The sequence below is a fragment of the Gossypium hirsutum genome, chromosome A06, assembly GCF_007990345.1.
Source record: "Gossypium hirsutum isolate 1008001.06 chromosome A06, Gossypium_hirsutum_v2.1, whole genome shotgun sequence".
NCBI classification, from domain to species: Eukaryota; Viridiplantae; Streptophyta; class Magnoliopsida; order Malvales; family Malvaceae; genus Gossypium; species Gossypium hirsutum.
The window spans coordinates 108,820,310-108,827,901 of NC_053429.1; the positions used below are offsets into that span (position 1 = coordinate 108,820,310).

Below are 7,592 nucleotides of genomic sequence, written 5' to 3' on the forward strand. Positions count from 1 at the left end.
CATACAATTCAGATCATAATAACAAGATCCGTCTTAGGTTTCATTCCCCTTAGGTATTTAGGGGTTTTAGTTCATACTAATGAAAGAAAACATCTCAAAAGAATAAAAACAACAAAACGTAAGAAAACCCAAAACTCTTGAGGGAAATTGAAGATCTTCAGTATTGATGGTGAATCTAGCTTCTGAGATAGATCGATCGGCTTTCCTTGAACAATTCCTTGCTTCCTCCTGTGGGTCCGCCCGTCTAAGTGCCTCTTCCGATGTTTAAATAGGCTTTGGAATGCCTAAAAGCCCTCAAAATTGGCCTTTTTCGAATTAGACTAAACTTGGGCTCGGCAGGGACACGCCCGTGTGACACGCCCGTGTGCGATTGCTTAAGCCGTGGTCAAGGTGTTAAATGGGCATAGGCGTATGATCTACCCGTGTAAATCGTGCTTTGACCTTGCTAAAGAGACACGCTCGTGTGACATGCCCGTGTGAGGAAGTCCAGGCCGTGTTGTTTTCCCATGTGGTTCTATTTTTTCCATTCTCGGCCCATTTCTTGCTCTTTTTATTCTCCGATGCTCACCTAAGTATAAAACATGAAATTAAGGCATTAGGAGCATCGAATGCACCAATTTTAGGGAAAAATAATCCATAAAATGTGCTAAGTATGGGATACAAATATGTATAAATTATGGTTTATCAAATACCCCCACACTTAAGCATTTGCTAGTCCTCAAGCAAAATCCTCAACTCATAATCAAAATAAATTCTTCTCAACTTATAATTTCTATCGATAATATCTCAAAATAATCCATAGGTAATCATACATTGAGAATTTGACTGAAAGAACATCAAAGTTCCAAAACATTCCAAGTTTATCATAAAAGCATAGGTGTCTCCCCTCATCTAAGTAATTACCTTCGACTCAAAATATCACAGAGTTTCACATCCTCACTAAAGATTCACTCAAATCACTCAAGGTGTTTAAGGACAATACATGAAGCACTCAATAGTCAATAATGAAAAGTCATTACCATAGGCTTCCACGAAAATCAAATCTCCACCACTATATATTGAAATGAATATCAATCAAAAGGTCTTTAAAGGGTTGTAATGTGGCTTTGGTTAGGGGGTGTCATCACAAGCTGAAAGAAAAGGTTAGAATCGAGATTGAATTGAAAAACTGCCTAACTAGAAAAAGTAATTAAACATCAATTGCGTATAACAGAGCTTTTTCTCAGAATATGGAATTTAACTTCTTTAGCTCAGAAGATCACTACTACTAATATGTATACATGTATTATTTTATTATTTATTTTTTTTAAGAACAAGTCAAATTACAAAATAGAATAAAACATAGCTAAGGAACTATTCCAACTCAAATCTCGACAAAAATAGGGATAAAATTAATTTAGGGGATTTCAAAAATAGTGAGTTATGGGTTAATATTGAGGGTAAATTAATGAATGAGTTGTTAGGCTCAAGGGGGGTTCACTAAGGGTTAATTGTGAAGGTAGGCTTTTATGGAGTGAGTGGGTTAAACCTAAGTGCCTTTATCATTTTGACATATCAAATCAAATGGTGTGGTCTTAACATGCATAATCAAGAAAGTTCTAGAATAACAATTCAATACTGACGCACTCATAATGAAAGTGAGCATGGAAGAAATAATAGATGCTCTAAAAGCTCAAGATCTCACAAAAATTTTGGCTTTTTGATGTTTAAACTTGTGGATTCCAACTCAAACTAATACCTAAACTTGGGGAAACAACCTAAAAGTTTTTAATTCTTCAAAAATCAACTTATCATGCTTGATTCCCTAATGTCTTAAAGTTTAAACAATCAATGCATAAATGCCTATGTTTTAATTCAAGACATATCAATAAAAATCATAAATTAATCAAAACCATTCTAATCATGGTATGAGAAGATCACATGAGAATAAGACAAAATTCGAGTATTTCTAATGGTGATATAAAAGACCCTTCCACACTTAAGATGTACATTGCCCTCAATGTACAAAGGTAGATATATTGAAAAAGATAGATTTAGAATCATAAGATAGGGAGAGAAGTGAAACTTCCTGAATAATGAATGAACTCCTTGAATTGGTGTTTTGGAGAATAATTGGCGTGAAAGTGGAGGAGGATACTCCGGTGGTGGTAGAGGCTGGGTTCCAAAAATGCTGCGCTAAAAGAATATTATATCTCAAGTTGGCTATGGTCGTGGTCGAGCAGGACATGGTAGTCGTGGAGAACCTTTCCTAGTGGAGTTTCAAGTTCCTGAGTAATAGTGAGCTTTGGAGCTCTTTATAGCTGTCATAGAATCAATAACTCTTTTAGGAAATATATAAGGGAGACTAAGTACTAATAATGAATTAGCCGAAATTAAAAATTGTAAAATAATAATTATAAAACCTACTAAAGATAACGTGAAAGAAAAATAAAAAGTAGTCCTAAAATAAAATAAAAGTAAAAACATACAATAATAAATAAAATTTTTTTTAAACATCTTCATCACTAGATGGTTCGCGAGGTGGGGGTGGCGATGAGATGTGGAAGTGCTGACAAATCTGCTGTAGAGTAGCATCAATGTTATTGAAGCGCTGAAAACACTATTGCTCGAATTGGGTAAGGCGCTCAGAGATGTCAGCGTATGAAGCCGTCGGACAAGAGGGTAGTGGTGGCTGAGACGGTGGGTCCTCATTACGTGGAGGGACATCATCAGTAATGTCCTCGAGATACTCCTCCTCGATGGATTGGGCTAGGCGATATGAGGAGGGTGGGTTCCTCAGCGCTTCTCGATCATCCTCATACTAAGCGTACTCGAGATGCCCTGTGGGGACATCTGGCCCATGAGAGTGAAGGAGGATGATTGGGATGCTGTGTTGAGGAGCTCAAAGTGCCGAGCCAACCACGTCACATAAGGCCCAATGGAGATAACCCCCTTCCTATGCCGCTCCGTCTGATGTTGAATGGTGACGGCAATGAAATAGGCAAGGTCGAAGACGTGCCCGTGTGACATACACCATAGAAAGTAGGCGTCGTGAGTGTTGACGATGCCAGTGCTCTGTCGCTTTCCTGTTAACGTGTGAGCTAAAATGGCGTGTAGGTACCTCAAAGATAGAGGGAGAGCCGATGCCTTGGAGTGGCTAGGATTGTAGGAGGCAGAGCCAGGGGCGAGGGCGTTCTAGCACCGTGAGGGAGAATGATGGATGTGGCGATTGAGAGTGTGGAGCTCATTCTCCTCCATGAACTCTTCCGTGTAAAGGCCCAGTACGGTATCGAACTCTGGGACGCTCAACTGGCAGACTAAACTACCGAGGCGAAATTGGACCGTTCCCGGATCATCAAAACGGGTCATCACGGTCTGAAGATGAAATGTTGAGAAAAATTCCATCGTGAGCTCGAGATACGTCAGCTCGACAATCTCGAAGAAAAATTCCCAAGGATCGGTGGTGAGGAGGGTCGAGCCCGTAGAATCTGAAATAGTTCCTCCTGATTGCCTGGTGGAAATTGGAGAAATGGGTGGCGAATTTCTGCGGTAGGTCCCGAAGATGACGCCCCTTTCCGTTTTTTCAAAGCGGGGACAGCAGTTTTCTTGCCACGTGAGGTAGAAATAATATACCTGTAATGGAAATTGAAGTGGAATGTGAATACTTTTCATGGGGCTTACATATTAACCTATACTATAACAACGAAAATAAATGTGGCAATAACCCTGTGAGAATAAGTAATGGAGATATCTAAAGAATGAATTTGTGTGGGGTTAATAGCATGAAACTCATAGAAACAATGAATGAATGTAGCCTAATATACTGACTAAGAAAAAAAAAAGAATTTACCAAAACAAAACTTAAAAATATAAATTTATCTACTATTCTAACTATGAATGTGCACGTAAAATATTCAAATGAAGCATAGAAATCATGAAAGAAGCAAAATAATTGAAGAAGATTGAGATAAAAGAGTAAACAAACGCAAGAGGGAGGAGCTTAGGCGTCAAAAATGTGGTTGAAGGCGGCGCACAAGTGTGGCAGGAGGCTATGTGAATCTGCAGCGGCTAGGGTTAGGGATTTTGAGTGAGGGAGATGATGAATAGTGAAGGGTATTTATAGATTTTGGGACACACGGCCAGGGGACACCCCCGTGTTCCCTAATTTTTGCCCGTGTGATTCGCTAATTTTGAATTTGTGCGCGTCTAACATTTGGCCCACGCCTGTGTTCCTTGGGCTTGTAGGTGCACACGGCCGTGTCGCACGGCCGTGTCTGTCTTCGTTTGCTTCTCCTATGCCCGTGTATGTAGGTCCACGCCCTTGTTAATCAGACAGGTTCGACCACAGGTTCTAGACACGGGCGTGGCCAATGCCAGTGCTATTTTCTCAGGTTCAACCATGGTTCTAAGACACGGGCGTGTCGCATGCCCGTGTTGTTTTGGCAGGTTCGCCCAAGGTCCCTACGCATGGCCATAGCTTTGTATCGCATCTGTGTTGGGGAAAATTTCGACCTGTTTTCACACGGCCTAAGGCATGCCTGTGTGCCTTGCCGTGTGTGCTTTAGAAAGCCTGCGTTCCATGAGTCGGTAAGTATGTTAGATGTTAAAACTAAAATTTAAAGAAATTAATATTGTTAGTGCTCAGGTTTCCTCCCAAGAAGCACTTATTTATAGTCTAAACTCAACTTACCTCTCTGGTGAATGGTCATGGTGGTTCGAAGAGTTTATACTCCTCATTCCTACTATGAATCCTATCAAAATAAGATTTTAGGCGGGTATTGTTTAATGGTGCCGAATTTGGGATGACTTACCTCGACTGTACCAAATGGAAAAATGCTAAGTACTGTAAGAGAAATTTTTTCATTCGGCTTGGCAGTGTCAATGTGAGTATCTGCGGCATCTAATAAAACTTTATCTCCAACCTTAAGTTGATTTGGTGAGGCATTGAGCTCGTTTTGGCACAGTTTTGGTTTATCGTGTTTTCTCGGTTTAAATGTCAGCCATTCATCTAACTCCTCGATTTGTATCATTCGTTCTTTATGTGTAGATCCTTTGTTATGGATTGAACATGGCTCATGTGTGTCCTTCGAACTTATTTCCTGCAAAATAGGTTGCACCGTATGATCAGTCTTAGTAGAACAATTTGTACAATCACCTTCAATTCTTGATGTGTTGTTCCGGTTGCGAGCTTGAAGGGTGATTGTTTCGTCTCCTACACGAAATGTGAGTTCACCAGTGCCAACGTCAATAATTGTTCTTCCAGTTGCTAAAAAGGGCCTTCCCAAAATTAAAGGAACGTTACTATCTTCTTCTATGTCTAAAACAACAAAATCAACTGGGAATATAAATTTGTCAATTTTAACAAGTACATCTTTAATAATATCCCTAGGAAATTTGATAGTTTTATCTGCTAATTGAATGCTCATCCTAGTTTGTTCGGGATTCCCTAGACCTAGTTGCTTAAACAATTTGTAAGGAATAACATTGATACTAACCCCTAGATCAGCTAATGCATTATTAACATCTAAGCTACCAATTAAACAAGGAATTGTAAAAATCCCTGGATCTTTCAATTTGTTGGCCAGCTTATTTTGCAGAATGGTTGAGCAAACTGCGTTCAACTCCACATGCGACCTTTCATCTAACTTTCGTTTATTGGCTAGAAGTTCCTTTAAAAATTTGACTGCTTTCGGCATTTGCGAAAGTGCTTCAATAAACGGTAGGTTAATATGTGGTTTCTTTAAAAGTTTAAGGAATTTACCAAATTTTTCATCTGAGCGGTCTTTCCTTGTCGGATTGGGGTATGGCACAGGAGGTTTATATTCTGTATTTACCAATTTTTGTTTGTTTTGGCCTACCTCATTCTTACCTTCGCTTACCATCGGTTCTAGCCTTGGTTTTGCCACTAACCCTTCCTCATCTTGAATGGCAACTGCGTTGAGTTGCTCCCTTGGGTTAGATCCAGTGTTGCTTGGCAGGCTACCTTGTGGTCATTCAAAAATCAACTTGGCGAGCTGTCCAATCTGATTTTCGAGCCCCTGGATTGATGCTTGTTGATATTTGAGTGCCGTCTCAGTATTCTGAAAACGAGTCTTTGAAACCGAGATGAATTTTGGTTAGCATCTGCTCAAGGTTCGGCTTTTTCTCCTGCTGTAAGGTGGTTGTTGAAAACCCGAAGGATGTTATGGCCTTTGATTTCCTTGACCGCCCCACGAGAAATTGGGATGGTTCCTCCAACCTGCATTATAAGTGTTACTATATGGGTTATTTTGGTGTTTAGAGTTATTGTTACCCATATATTTCTTGTTCCTCCTCGATGCTAGGGTTGAAGGGTTGATATTCTATGCATGCTCCTCCTCCATTTGATTCGCACCTCATTATTGGGTGAACTTGTGAAGAACTAAGGAAACCATCAATTTTCTTATTCAAGAGTTCTACCTGATTAGAGAGCATGGTGACCGAATCGACGTTATAGACGCCGGCTGTTTTCGTTGGCTTTGTCCTCATGACTTGCCACTGATAGTTATTCAGTGACATCTCTTCTATAAATTCATAGGCATCTTCAGGTGTCTTATTATTGATGGTTCCTCCAGCGGCTGCATCAATCATCTACCGAGTCGAAGGATTCAGGCCATTATGAAACGTTTTAACCTTTAGTCAAAGCGGTAACCCATGGTGAGGGCACCTTCTCAAAAGGTCCTTATATCTCTCCCATGCATCGTAGAGTGTTTCTAAATCCATCTGTACAAAAGAAGAGATATCATTACGTAATTTAGCCGTTTTAGCCGGTAGAAAGTATTTTAATAAGAACTTTTTGGTCATTTGTTCCCAAGTAGTGATTGAGCCCCGCGGTAACAAATTCAACCACTGTTTAGCTTTGTTTCTCAATGAAAAAGGGAATAACCGAAGGCGAATAGCATCATCAGAAATGCCATTAATTTTAAAGGTATCGCAAAATTTTAGGAAATTTGCCAAGTGAGCATTGGGATCCTTGTCCTGCAAACAATCAAACTGAACAAACTGTTGTATCATTTGAATTGTGTTAGGTTTCAGTTCAAAATTATTTGTAGGAATAGCAGATCTAACTATGCTCGATTCAGTTCCTATTAGAGAAGGTTTAGCATAATCATACATAGTGCGCGGAGCAGGATTTTGATTTACTGGATTAACAACAATCGCAGGCGGTATCAGGTTTTCCTGATTTTCAGCCATATCCTTGGTTATGGTTTGAATATCGTCCTCTTGCTCGTTCTCTGTGTATCTTAAGCTTCGCCTTATTTCTCTTTGGTTTCTACGAACTGTGCGATCGATCTCACTGTCAAAAAATAATGGTCCTGACGGGTTTCTTCTAGTCATAAACTATAAGAACCTGCCAGAAAAAGGGAAAAATAAGAATTAGTAATAAAAATTAGAATAAAATTTAAATTGTAGTAAAAGTAAATGGCTAAAGTAATAAAAATCGAGTGTTCCTAATATCTAAGTTCTCCGGCAACGACGCCAAAAACTTGATACGTGATATTCGTGATAGGTTTTAAATATTTATAATGAATCGTTCTTGAAACTAACTATTATCTCGATGAAGGTAAGTGTACCTATCGAACAATAGTATAGCT

General features: G+C 39.5%; 1 non-coding gene across 1 annotated transcript; it reads left to right on the forward strand.

Moving 5' to 3' along the window:
* The first annotated feature begins 6,646 nt into the window (after positions 1-6,646).
* Positions 6,647-6,753, forward strand: LOC121231559 (small nucleolar RNA R71). The gene has a single exon (XR_005929617.1). It is a non-coding gene; the product is annotated as a small nucleolar RNA R71 (small nucleolar RNA).
* The last annotated feature ends 839 nt before the right edge of the window (positions 6,754-7,592 follow it).